This window comes from Rhinoderma darwinii (genome assembly GCF_050947455.1).
Source record: "Rhinoderma darwinii isolate aRhiDar2 chromosome 2 unlocalized genomic scaffold, aRhiDar2.hap1 SUPER_2_unloc_55, whole genome shotgun sequence".
In the NCBI taxonomy this organism is placed as follows: domain Eukaryota; kingdom Metazoa; phylum Chordata; class Amphibia; order Anura; family Rhinodermatidae; genus Rhinoderma; species Rhinoderma darwinii.
Genome location: NW_027461724.1, coordinates 217,299 through 227,132, shown reverse-complemented (window position 1 = coordinate 227,132; position 9,834 = coordinate 217,299). Strand labels below are relative to the sequence as shown.

Sequence of the window (9,834 nt, the reverse complement as noted above, 5' to 3'; positions counted from 1 at the left end):
TAAAAAGGACTATGGATTAAAGCATTTAATGTCAATGGCCATTCTAAGCTGAATGTGCCTGCTCTCGTCAGATCGCAGAAGTTACACAGCTTAAGGCCTCGCTAGTACCAGTGTGGGAGACTGTCTTGGAATCCTTGGTGAGGTTGACTTTTTATTATGTTTAGATTTTGTTTCACAATCGATTAAAAAGGACTATGGATTAAAGCATTTAATGTCAATGGCTATTCTAAGCTGAATGCTCCTGCTCTCGTCAGATCGCAGAAGTTACACAGCTTAAGGCCTCGCTAGTACCAGTGTGGGAGACTGTCTGGGAATCTGTGGTGCGGTTTACTTTTTATTATATTGTTTAGATTTTGTTTCACAATCGATTAAAAAGGACTATGGATTAAAGCATTTAATGTCAATGGCCATTCTTAGCTGAATGTCCCTGCTCTCGTCAGATCGCAGAAGTTACACAGCTTAAGGCCTCGCTAGTACCAGTGTGGGAGACTGTCTGGGAATCCGTGGTGCGGTGACTTTTTATTATGTCGTTTAGATTTTGTTTCACAATCGATTAAAAAGGACTATGGATTAAAGCATTTAATGTCAATGGCCATTCTAAGCTGAATGTGCCTCCTCTCGTCAGATTGCAGAAGTTACAGCTTAAGGCCTCGCTAGTACCAGTGTTGGAGACTGTCTGTGAATCCGTGGTGCGGTTGACTTTTTATTATGTCGTTTAGATTTTGTTTCACAATAGATTAAATAGGACTATGGATTAAAGCATTTAACTTCAATGGCCATTCTAAGCTGAATGTGCCTGCTCTCGTCAGAACGCAGAAGTTACACAGCTTAAGGCCTCGCTAGTACCAGTGTGGGAGACTGTCTGGGAATCCGTGGTGCGGTTGAATTTTTATTATGTCGTTTAGATTTTGTTTCACAATCGATTAAAAAGGACTATGGATTAAAGCATTTAATGTCAATGGCCATTCTAAGCTGAATGTCCCTGCTCTCGTCAGATCGCAGAAGTTACACAGCTTAAGGCCTCGCTAGTACCAGTGTGGGAGACTGTCTGGGTATCCGTGGTGCGGTTGAATTTTTATAATGTTGTTTAGATTTTGTTTCACAATAGAATAAATAGGACTATGGATTAAGGCTTATAATGTCAATGGCCATTCTAAGCTGAATGTGCCTGCTCTCGTCAGATCGCAGAAGTTACACAGCTTAAGGCCTCGCTAGTACCAGTGTGGGAGACTGTCTGGGAATCCGTGGTGCGGTTGACTTTTTATTATGTCGTTTAGATTTTGTTTCACAATAGATTAAATAGGACTATGGATTAAAGCATTTAACGTCAATGGCCATTCTAAGCTGATTGTGCCTGCTCTCGTCAGAACGCAGAAGTTACACAGCTTAAGGCCTCGCTAGTACCAGTGTGGGAGACTGTCTGGGAATCTGTGTTGCGGTTGAATTTTTATTATGTCGTTTAGATTTTGTTTCACAATCGATTAAAAAGGACTATGGATTAAAGCATTAATGTCAATGGCCATTCTAAGCTGAATGTCCCTGCTCTCGTCAGATCGCAGAAGTTACACAGCTTAAGGCCTCGCTAGTACCAGTGTGGGAGAGTGTCTGGGAATCTGTGGTGCGGCTGACTTTTTATTATGTCGTTTAGATTTTGTTTCACAATCGATTAAAAAGGACTATGGATTAAAGCATTTAATGTCAATGGCCATTCTAAGCTGAATGTGCCTGCTCTCGTCAGATCGCAGAAGTTACACAGCTTAAGGCCTCGCTAGTACCAGTGTGGGAGACTGTCTGGGAATCCGTGGTGCGGTTGACTTTTTATTATGTCGTTTAGATTTTGTTTCACAATCGATTAAAAAGGACTATGGATTAAAGCATTTAATGTCAATGGCCATTCTAAGCTGAATGTGCCTGCTCTCGTCAGATCGCAGAAGTTACACAGTTTAAGGCCTCGCTAGTACCAGTGTGGGAGACTGTCTGTGAATCCGTGGTGCGGTTGACTTTTTATTATGTCGTTTAGATTTTGTTTCACAATTGATTAAAAAGGACTATGGATTAATGCATTTAATGTCAATGGCCATTCTAAGCTGAATGTGCCTGCTCTCGTCAGATCGCAGAAGTTACACAGCTTAAGGCCTCGCTAGTACCAGTGTGGGAGACTGTCAGGGAATCCGTGGTGCGGTTGACTTTTTATTTTGTTGTTTAGATTTTGTTTCACAATAGATTAAATAGGACTATGGATTAAGGCTTTTAATGTCAATGGCCATTCTAAGCTGAATGTGCCTGCTCTCGTCAGATCGCAGAAGTTACACAGCTTAAGGCCTCGCTAGCACCAGTGTGGGAGACTGTCTGGGAATCCGTGGTGCGGTTGACTTTTTATTATGTCGTTTAGATTTTGTTTCACAATCGATTAAAAAGGACTATGGATTAAAGCATTTAATGTCAATGGCCATTCTAAGCTGAATGTGCCTTCCCTCGTTAGATCGCAGAAGTTACACAACTTAACGCCTCGCTAGTACCAGTGTGGGAGACTGTCTGGGAATCCGTGGTGCGGTTGACTTTTTATTATGTCGTTTAGATTTTGTTTCACAATAGATTAAATAGGACTATGGATTAAAGCATTTAACGTCAAATGGCCATTCTAAGCTGAATGTGCCTGCTCTCGTCAGATCGCAGAAGTTACACAGCTTAAGTCCTCGCTAGTACCAGTGTGGGAGACTGTCTGGGAATCCGTGGTGCGGTTGAATTTTTATTATGTCGTTTAGATTTTGTTTCACAATCGACTAAAAAGGACTATGGATTAAAGAATTTAATGTCAATGGCCATTCTAAGCTGAATGTGCCTGCTCTCGTCAGATCGCAGAAGTTACACAGCTTAAGGCCTCGCTAGTACCAGTGTGGGAGACTGTCTGGGAATCCGTGGTGCGGTTGACTTTTTATTATGTCGTTTAGATTTTGTTTCACAATCGATTAAAAAGGACTATGGATTAAAGCATTTAATGTCAATGGCCATTCTAAGCTGAATGTGCCTGCTCTTGTCAGAGCGCAGAAGTTACACAGCTTAAGGCCTCGCTAGTACCAGTGTGGGAGACTGTCTGGGAATCCGTGGTGCGGTTGACTTTTTATATGTCGTTTAGATTTTGTTTCACAATAGATTAAATAGGACTATGGATTAAAGCATTTAACGTCAATGGCCATTCTAAGCTGAATGTGCCTGCTCTCGTCAGAACGCAGAAGTTACACAGCTTAAGGCCTCGCTAGTACCAGTGTGGGAGACTGTCTGGGAATCCGTGGTGCGGTTGACTTTTTATTATGTCGTTTAGATTTTGTTTCACAATAGATTAAATAGGACTATGGATTAAAGCATTTAACGTCAATGGCCATTCTAAGCTGAATGTGCCTGCTCTCGTTAGATCGCAGAAGTTACACAGCTTAACGCCTCGCTAGTACCAGTGTGGGAGACTGTCTGGGAATCCGTGGTGCGGTTGACTTTTTATTATGTCGTTTAGATTTTGTTTCACAATAGATTAAATAGGACTATGGATTAAAGCAGTTAACGTCGATGGCCATTCTAAGCTGAATGTGCTGCTCTCGTCAGATCGCAGAAGTTACACAGCTTAAGGCCTCGCTAGTACCAGTGTGGGGAGACTGTCTGGGAATCCGTGGTACGGTTGAATTTTTATTATGTCGTTTAGATTTTGTTTCACAATCGATTAAAAAGGACTATGGATTAAAGCATTTAATGTCAATGGCCATTCTAAGCTGAATGTCCCTGCTCTCGTCAGATCGCAGAAGTTACACAGCTTAAGGCCTCGCTAGTACCAGTGTGGGAGACTGTCTGGGAATCCGTGGTGCGGTTGAGTTTTTATTATGTCGTTTAGATTTTGTTTCACAATCGATTAAAAAGGACTATGGATTAAAGCATTTAATGTCAATGGCCATTCTAAGCTGAATGTGCCTGCTCTCGTCAGATCGCAGAAGTTACACAGCTTAAGGCCTCACTATTACCAGTGTGCGAAACTGTCTGGGAATCCGTGGTGCGGTTGAATTTTTATTATGTCGTTTAGATTTTCTTTAACAATCGATTAAACAGGACTATGGATTAAAGCATTTAATGTCAATGGCCATTCTAAGCTGAATGTCCCTGCTCTCAACAGATCGAAGAAGTTACACAGCTTAAGGCCTCGCTAGTACCAGTGTGGGAGACTGTCTGGGAATCCGTGGTGCGGTTGACTTTTTATTATGTTGTTTAGATTTTGTTTCACAATAGATTAAATAGGACTATGGATTAAGGCTTTTAATGTCAATGGCCATTCTAAGCTGAATGTGCCTGCTCTCGTCAGATCGCAGAAGTTACACAGCTTTAGGCCTCGCTAGTACCAGTGTGGGAGACTGTCTGGGGATCCGTGGTGCGGTTGACTTTTTATTATGTCGTTTAGATTTTGTTTCACAATCGATTAAAAAGGACTATGGATTAAAGCATTTAATGTCAATGGCCATTCTAAGCTGAATGTGCCTGCTCTCGTTAGATCGCAGAAGTTACACAGCTTAACGCCTCACTAGTACCAGTGTGGGAGACTGTCTGGGAATCCGTGGTGCGGTTGAATTTTTATTATGTCGTTTAGATTTTGTTTCACAATCGATTAAAAAGGACTATGGATTAAAGCATTTAATGTCAATGGCCATTCTAAGCTGAATGTCCCTGCTCTCGTCAGATCGCAGAAGTTACACAGCTTAAGGCCTCGCTAGTACCAGTGTGGGAGACTGTCTGGGAATCCGTGGTTCGGTTGACATTTTATTATGTCGTTTAGATTTTGTTTCACAATCGATTAAAAAGGACTATGGATTAAAGCATTTAATGTCAATGGCCATTCTAAGCTGAATGTGCCTGCTCTCGTCAGATCGCAGAAAATACACAGCTTAAGGCCTCGCTAGTACCAGTGTGGGAGACTGTCTGGGAATCCGTGGTGCGGTTGACTTTTTATTATGTCGTTTAGATTTTGTTTCACAATCGATTAAAAAGGACTATGGATTAAAGCATTTAATGTCAATGGCCATTCTAAGCTGAATGTGCCTATTCTCGTCAGATCGCAGAAGTTACACAGCTTAAGGCCTCGCTAGTACCAGTGTGGGAGACTGTCTGGGAATCCGTGGTGTGGTTGACTTTTTATTATGTCGTTTAGATTTTGTTTCACAATAGATTAAATAGGACTATGGATTAAAGCATTTAACGTCAATGGCCATTCTAAGCTGAATGTGCCTGCTCTCGTCAGAACGCAGAAGTTACATAGCTTAAGGCCTCGCTAGTACCAGTGTGGGAGACTGTCTGGGAATCCGTGGTGCGGTTGGCTTTTTATTATGTTGTTTAGATTTTGTTTCACAATAGATTAAATAGGACTATGGATTAAGGCTTTTAATGTCAATGGCTATTCTAAGCTGAATGTGCCTGCTCTCGTCAGATCGCAGAAGTTACACAGCTTAAGGCCTCGCTAGTACCAGTGTGGGAGACTGTCTGGGAATCCGTGGTGCGGTTGACTTTTTATTATGTCGTTTAGATTTTGTTTCACAATAGATTAAATAGGACTATGGATTAAAGCATTTAATGTCAATGGCCATTCTAGGCTGAATGTCCCTGCTCTCGTCAGATCGCAGAAGTTACACAGCTTAAGGCCTCGCTAGTACCAGTGTGGGAGACTGTCTGGGAATCCGTAGTGCGGTTGACTTTTTATAATGTCGTTTAGATTTTGTTTCACAATAGATTAAATAGGACTATGGATTAAAACATTTAACGTCAATGGCCATTCTAAGCTGAATGTGCCTGCTCTCGTCAGATCGCAGAAGTTACACAGCTTAAGGACTCGCTAGTACCAGTGTGGGAGACTGTCTGGGAATCCGTGGTGCGGTTGAATTTTTATTATGTCGTTTAGATTTTGTTTCACAATCGATTAAAAAGGACTATGGATTAAAGCATTTAATGTCAATGGCCATTCTAAGCTGAATGTGCCTGCTCTCGTCAGATCGCAGAAGTTACACAGCTTAAGGCCTCGCTAGTACCAGTGTGGGAGACGGTCTGGGAATCCGTGGTGCGGTTGACTTTTTATTATGTCGTTTAGATTTTGTTTCACAACAGATTAAATAGGACTATGGATTAAAGCACTTAACGTCAATGGCCATTCTAAGCTGAATGTGCCTGCTCTCGTCAGAACGCAGAAGTTACACAGCTTAAGGCCTCGCTAGTACCAGTGTGGGAGACTGTCTGGGAATCCGTGGTGCTGTTGAATTTTTATTATGTCGTTTAGATTTCGTTTCACAATCGATTAAAAAGGACTATGGATTAAAGCATTTAATGTCAATGGCCATTCTAAGCTGAATGTTCCTGCTCTCGTCAGATCGCAGAAGTTACACAGCTTAAGGCCTCGCTAGTACCAGTGTGGGAGACTGTCTGGGAATCCGTGGTGTGGTTGACTTTTTATTATGTTTAGATTTTGTTTCACAATAGATTAAATAGGACTATGGATTAAGGCTTTTAATGTCAATGGCCATTCTAAGCTGAATGTGCCTGCTCTCGTCAGATCGCAGAAGTTACACAGCTTAAGGCCTCGCTAGTACAAGTGTGGGAGACTGTCTGGGAATCCGTGGTGCGGTTGACTTTTTATTATGTCGTTTAGATTTTGTTTCACAATCGATTAAAAATGACTATGGATTAAAGCATTTAATGTCAATGGCCATTCTAAGCTGAATGTGCCTGCCCTCGTCAGATCGCAGAAGTTACACAGCTTAAGGCCTCGCTAGTACCAGTGTGGGAGACTGTCTGGGAATCCGTGGTGCGGTTGAATTTTTATTATGTCGTTTAGATTTTGTTTCACAATCGATTAAAAAGGACTATGGATTAAAGCGTTTAATGTCAATTGCCATTCTAAGCTGAATGTCCCTGCTCTCGTCAAATCGCAGAAGTTACACAGCTTAAGGCCTCGCTAGTACCAGTGTGGGAGACTGTCTGGGAATCCGGGGTGCGGTTGACTTTTTATTATGTCGTTTAGATTTTGTTTCACAATCGATTAAAAAGGACTATGGATTAAAGCATTAAATGTCAATGGCCATTCTAAGCTGAATGTGCCTGCTCTCGTTAGATCGCAGAAGTTACACAGCTTAACGCCTCGCTAGTACCAGTGTGGGAGACTGTCTGGGAATCCGTGGTGCGGTTGACTTTTTATTGTGTCGTTTAGATTTTGTTTCACAATCGATTAAAAAGGACTATGGATTAAAGCATTTAATGTCAATGGCCATTCTAAGCTGAATGTCCCTGCTCTCGTCAGATCGCAGAAGTTACACAGCTTAAGTCCTCGCTAGTACCAGTGTGGGAGACTGTCTGGGAATCCGTGGTGCGGTTGACTTTTTATTATGTCGTTTAGATTTTGTTTCACAATCGATTAAAAAGGACTATGGATTAAAGCATTTAATGTCAATGGCCATTCTAAGCTGAATGTCCCTGCTCTCGTCAGATTGCAGAAGTTACACAGCTTAAGTCCTCGCTAGTACCAGTGTGGGAGACTGTCTGGGAATCCGTGGTGCGGTTGACTTTTTATTATGTTGTTTAGATTTTGTTTCACAATAGATTAAATAGGACTATGGATTAAGGCTTTTAATGTCAATGGCCATTCTAAGCTGAATGTGCCTGCTCTCGTCAGATCGCAGAAGTTACACAGCTTAAGGCCTCGCTAGTACCAGTGTGGGAGACTGTCTGGGAATCCGTGGTGCGGTTGTCTTTTTATTATGTCGTTTAGATTTTGTTTCACAATCGATTAAAAAGGACTATGGATTAAAGCATTTAAGGTCAATGGCCATTCTAAGCTGATTGTGCCTGCTCTCGTTAGATCGCAGAAGTTGCACAGCTTAACGCCTCGCTAGTACCAGTGTGGGAGACTGTCTGGGAATCCGTGGTGCGGTTGACTTTTTATTATGTCGTTTAGATATTGTTTCACAATAGATTAAATAGGACTATGGATTAAAGCATTTAACGTCAATGGCCATTCTAAGCTGAATGTGCCTGCCCTCGTCAGATCGCAGAAGTTACACAGCTTAAGGCCTCGCTAGTACCAGTGTGGGAGACTGTCTGGGAATCCGTGGTGCGGTTGAATTTTTATTATGTTGTTTAGATTTTGTTTCACAATCGATTAAAAAGGACTATGGATTGAAGCGTTTAATGTCAATTGCCATTCTAAGCTGAATGTCCCTGCTCTCGTCAGATCGCAGAAGTTACACAGCTTAAGGCCTCGCTAGTACCAGTGTGGGAGACTGTCTGGGAATCCGGGGTGCGGTTGACTTTTTATTATGTCGTTTAGATTTTGTTTCACAATCGATTAAAAAGGACTATGGATTAAAGCATTTAATGTCAATGGCCATTCTAAGCTGAATGTGCCTGCTCTCGTCAGATCGCAGAAGTTACACAGCTTAAGGCCTCGCTAGTACCAGTGTGGGAGACTGTCTGGGAATCCGTGGTGCGGTTGACTTTTTATTATGTCGTTTAGATTTTGTTTCACAATCGATTAAAAAGGACTATGGATTAAAGCATTTAATGTCAATGGCCATTCTAAGCTGATTGTGCCTGCTCTCGTTAGATCGCAGAAGTTGCACAGCTTAACGCCTCGCTAGTACCAGTGTGGGAGACTGTCTGGGAATCCGTGGTGCGGTTGACTTTTTATTATGTCGTTTAGATATTGTTTCACAATAGATTAAATAGGACTATGGATTAAAGCATTTAACGTCAATGGCCATTCTAAGCTGAATGTGCCTGCCCTCGTCAGATCGCAGAAGTTACACAGCTTAAGGCCTCGCTAGTACCAGTGTGGGAGACTGTCTGGGAATCCGTGGTGCGGTTGAATTTTTATTATGTTGTTTAGATTTTGTTTCACAATCGATTAAAAAGGACTATGGATTGAAGCGTTTAATGTCAATTGCCATTCTAAGCTGAATGTCCCTGCTCTCGTCAGATCGCAGAAGTTACACAGCTTAAGGCCTCGCTAGTACCAGTGTGGGAGACTGTCTGGGAATCCGGGGTGCGGTTGACTTTTTATTATGTCGTTTAGATTTTGTTTCACAATCGATTAAAAAGGACTATGGATTAAAGCATTTAATGTCAATGGCCATTCTAAGCTGAATGTGCCTGCTCTCGTCAGATCGCAGAAGTTACACAGCTTAAGGCCTCGCTAGTACCAGTGTGGGAGACTGTCTGGGAATCCGTGGTGCGGTTGACTTTTTATAATGTCGTTTAGATTTTGTTTCACAATCGATTAAAAAGGACTATGGATTAAAGCATTTAATGTCAATGGCCATTCTAAGCTGAATGTGCCTGCTCTCGTCAGATTGCAGAAGTTACACAGCTTAAGGCCTCGCTAGTACCAGTGTGGGAGACTGTCTGGGAATCCGTTGTGCGGTTGACTTTTTATTATGTCGTTTAGATTTTGTTTCACAATAGATTAAATAGGACTATGGATTAAAGCATTTAACGTCAATGGCCATTCTAAGCTGAATGTGCCTGCTCTCGTCAGAACGCAGAAGTTACACAGCTTAAGGCCTCGCTAGTACCAGTGTGGGAGACTGTCTGGGAATCCGTGGTGCGGTTGTCTTTTTATTATGTCGTTTAGATTTTGTTTCACAATCGATTAAAAAGGACTATGGATTAAAGCATTTAATGTCAATGGCCATTCTAAGCTGAATGTGCCTGCTCTCGTCAGATCACAGAAGTTACACAGCTTAAGGCCTCGCTAGTACCAGTGTGGGAGACTGTCTGGGAATACGTGGTGCGGTTGACTTTTTATTATGTTGTTTAGATTTT

The 9,834-nt window shown here is 41.9% G+C and overlaps 44 pseudogenes; all 44 read left to right on the top strand.

The window, feature by feature from the left end:
* The first annotated feature begins 213 nt into the window (after positions 1 to 213).
* Positions 214 to 332, top strand: LOC142678284 (5S ribosomal RNA; annotated as a pseudogene).
* Positions 333 to 399: 67 nt separating this feature from the next.
* Positions 400 to 517, top strand: LOC142679177 (5S ribosomal RNA; annotated as a pseudogene).
* A 251-nt stretch (positions 518 to 768) lies between these two features.
* Positions 769 to 887, top strand: LOC142680027 (5S ribosomal RNA; annotated as a pseudogene).
* Positions 888 to 954: 67 nt separating this feature from the next.
* On the top strand, positions 955 to 1,073 carry LOC142679007 (5S ribosomal RNA; annotated as a pseudogene).
* A 67-nt stretch (positions 1,074 to 1,140) lies between these two features.
* On the top strand, positions 1,141 to 1,259 carry LOC142678219 (5S ribosomal RNA; annotated as a pseudogene).
* A 67-nt stretch (positions 1,260 to 1,326) lies between these two features.
* On the top strand, positions 1,327 to 1,445 carry LOC142679311 (5S ribosomal RNA; annotated as a pseudogene).
* Positions 1,446 to 1,697: 252 nt separating this feature from the next.
* On the top strand, positions 1,698 to 1,816 carry LOC142678207 (5S ribosomal RNA; annotated as a pseudogene).
* A 67-nt stretch (positions 1,817 to 1,883) lies between these two features.
* Positions 1,884 to 2,002, top strand: LOC142678403 (5S ribosomal RNA; annotated as a pseudogene).
* Positions 2,003 to 2,069: 67 nt separating this feature from the next.
* On the top strand, positions 2,070 to 2,188 carry LOC142677717 (5S ribosomal RNA; annotated as a pseudogene).
* A 67-nt stretch (positions 2,189 to 2,255) lies between these two features.
* On the top strand, positions 2,256 to 2,374 carry LOC142678546 (5S ribosomal RNA; annotated as a pseudogene).
* Positions 2,375 to 2,628: 254 nt separating this feature from the next.
* Positions 2,629 to 2,747, top strand: LOC142679212 (5S ribosomal RNA; annotated as a pseudogene).
* A 67-nt stretch (positions 2,748 to 2,814) lies between these two features.
* LOC142679268 (5S ribosomal RNA) lies at positions 2,815 to 2,933 on the top strand (annotated as a pseudogene).
* A 67-nt stretch (positions 2,934 to 3,000) lies between these two features.
* LOC142678483 (5S ribosomal RNA) lies at positions 3,001 to 3,119 on the top strand (annotated as a pseudogene).
* A 66-nt stretch (positions 3,120 to 3,185) lies between these two features.
* LOC142679843 (5S ribosomal RNA) lies at positions 3,186 to 3,304 on the top strand (annotated as a pseudogene).
* A 67-nt stretch (positions 3,305 to 3,371) lies between these two features.
* On the top strand, positions 3,372 to 3,490 carry LOC142678789 (5S ribosomal RNA; annotated as a pseudogene).
* Positions 3,491 to 3,743: 253 nt separating this feature from the next.
* Positions 3,744 to 3,862, top strand: LOC142678391 (5S ribosomal RNA; annotated as a pseudogene).
* A 253-nt stretch (positions 3,863 to 4,115) lies between these two features.
* Positions 4,116 to 4,234, top strand: LOC142679158 (5S ribosomal RNA; annotated as a pseudogene).
* A 67-nt stretch (positions 4,235 to 4,301) lies between these two features.
* On the top strand, positions 4,302 to 4,420 carry LOC142678227 (5S ribosomal RNA; annotated as a pseudogene).
* A 253-nt stretch (positions 4,421 to 4,673) lies between these two features.
* Positions 4,674 to 4,792, top strand: LOC142678696 (5S ribosomal RNA; annotated as a pseudogene).
* Positions 4,793 to 4,859: 67 nt separating this feature from the next.
* On the top strand, positions 4,860 to 4,978 carry LOC142677792 (5S ribosomal RNA; annotated as a pseudogene).
* Positions 4,979 to 5,045: 67 nt separating this feature from the next.
* Positions 5,046 to 5,164, top strand: LOC142679027 (5S ribosomal RNA; annotated as a pseudogene).
* Positions 5,165 to 5,231: 67 nt separating this feature from the next.
* On the top strand, positions 5,232 to 5,350 carry LOC142677779 (5S ribosomal RNA; annotated as a pseudogene).
* Positions 5,351 to 5,417: 67 nt separating this feature from the next.
* On the top strand, positions 5,418 to 5,536 carry LOC142680009 (5S ribosomal RNA; annotated as a pseudogene).
* Positions 5,537 to 5,603: 67 nt separating this feature from the next.
* LOC142678771 (5S ribosomal RNA) lies at positions 5,604 to 5,722 on the top strand (annotated as a pseudogene).
* A 67-nt stretch (positions 5,723 to 5,789) lies between these two features.
* LOC142679085 (5S ribosomal RNA) lies at positions 5,790 to 5,908 on the top strand (annotated as a pseudogene).
* A 67-nt stretch (positions 5,909 to 5,975) lies between these two features.
* LOC142677785 (5S ribosomal RNA) lies at positions 5,976 to 6,094 on the top strand (annotated as a pseudogene).
* Positions 6,095 to 6,161: 67 nt separating this feature from the next.
* Positions 6,162 to 6,280, top strand: LOC142679492 (5S ribosomal RNA; annotated as a pseudogene).
* A 67-nt stretch (positions 6,281 to 6,347) lies between these two features.
* LOC142677714 (5S ribosomal RNA) lies at positions 6,348 to 6,466 on the top strand (annotated as a pseudogene).
* Positions 6,467 to 6,530: 64 nt separating this feature from the next.
* On the top strand, positions 6,531 to 6,649 carry LOC142677895 (5S ribosomal RNA; annotated as a pseudogene).
* A 67-nt stretch (positions 6,650 to 6,716) lies between these two features.
* On the top strand, positions 6,717 to 6,835 carry LOC142678829 (5S ribosomal RNA; annotated as a pseudogene).
* Positions 6,836 to 6,902: 67 nt separating this feature from the next.
* Positions 6,903 to 7,021, top strand: LOC142678592 (5S ribosomal RNA; annotated as a pseudogene).
* Positions 7,022 to 7,088: 67 nt separating this feature from the next.
* On the top strand, positions 7,089 to 7,207 carry LOC142678788 (5S ribosomal RNA; annotated as a pseudogene).
* Positions 7,208 to 7,274: 67 nt separating this feature from the next.
* Positions 7,275 to 7,393, top strand: LOC142678371 (5S ribosomal RNA; annotated as a pseudogene).
* A 67-nt stretch (positions 7,394 to 7,460) lies between these two features.
* LOC142678973 (5S ribosomal RNA) lies at positions 7,461 to 7,579 on the top strand (annotated as a pseudogene).
* A 67-nt stretch (positions 7,580 to 7,646) lies between these two features.
* Positions 7,647 to 7,765, top strand: LOC142677699 (5S ribosomal RNA; annotated as a pseudogene).
* Positions 7,766 to 8,018: 253 nt separating this feature from the next.
* Positions 8,019 to 8,137, top strand: LOC142678828 (5S ribosomal RNA; annotated as a pseudogene).
* Positions 8,138 to 8,204: 67 nt separating this feature from the next.
* On the top strand, positions 8,205 to 8,323 carry LOC142679854 (5S ribosomal RNA; annotated as a pseudogene).
* Positions 8,324 to 8,390: 67 nt separating this feature from the next.
* LOC142679256 (5S ribosomal RNA) lies at positions 8,391 to 8,509 on the top strand (annotated as a pseudogene).
* A 253-nt stretch (positions 8,510 to 8,762) lies between these two features.
* Positions 8,763 to 8,881, top strand: LOC142678827 (5S ribosomal RNA; annotated as a pseudogene).
* A 67-nt stretch (positions 8,882 to 8,948) lies between these two features.
* Positions 8,949 to 9,067, top strand: LOC142679853 (5S ribosomal RNA; annotated as a pseudogene).
* A 67-nt stretch (positions 9,068 to 9,134) lies between these two features.
* On the top strand, positions 9,135 to 9,253 carry LOC142679244 (5S ribosomal RNA; annotated as a pseudogene).
* Positions 9,254 to 9,320: 67 nt separating this feature from the next.
* LOC142678936 (5S ribosomal RNA) lies at positions 9,321 to 9,439 on the top strand (annotated as a pseudogene).
* Positions 9,440 to 9,506: 67 nt separating this feature from the next.
* Positions 9,507 to 9,625, top strand: LOC142679824 (5S ribosomal RNA; annotated as a pseudogene).
* Positions 9,626 to 9,692: 67 nt separating this feature from the next.
* LOC142677847 (5S ribosomal RNA) lies at positions 9,693 to 9,811 on the top strand (annotated as a pseudogene).
* The last annotated feature ends 23 nt before the right edge of the window (positions 9,812 to 9,834 follow it).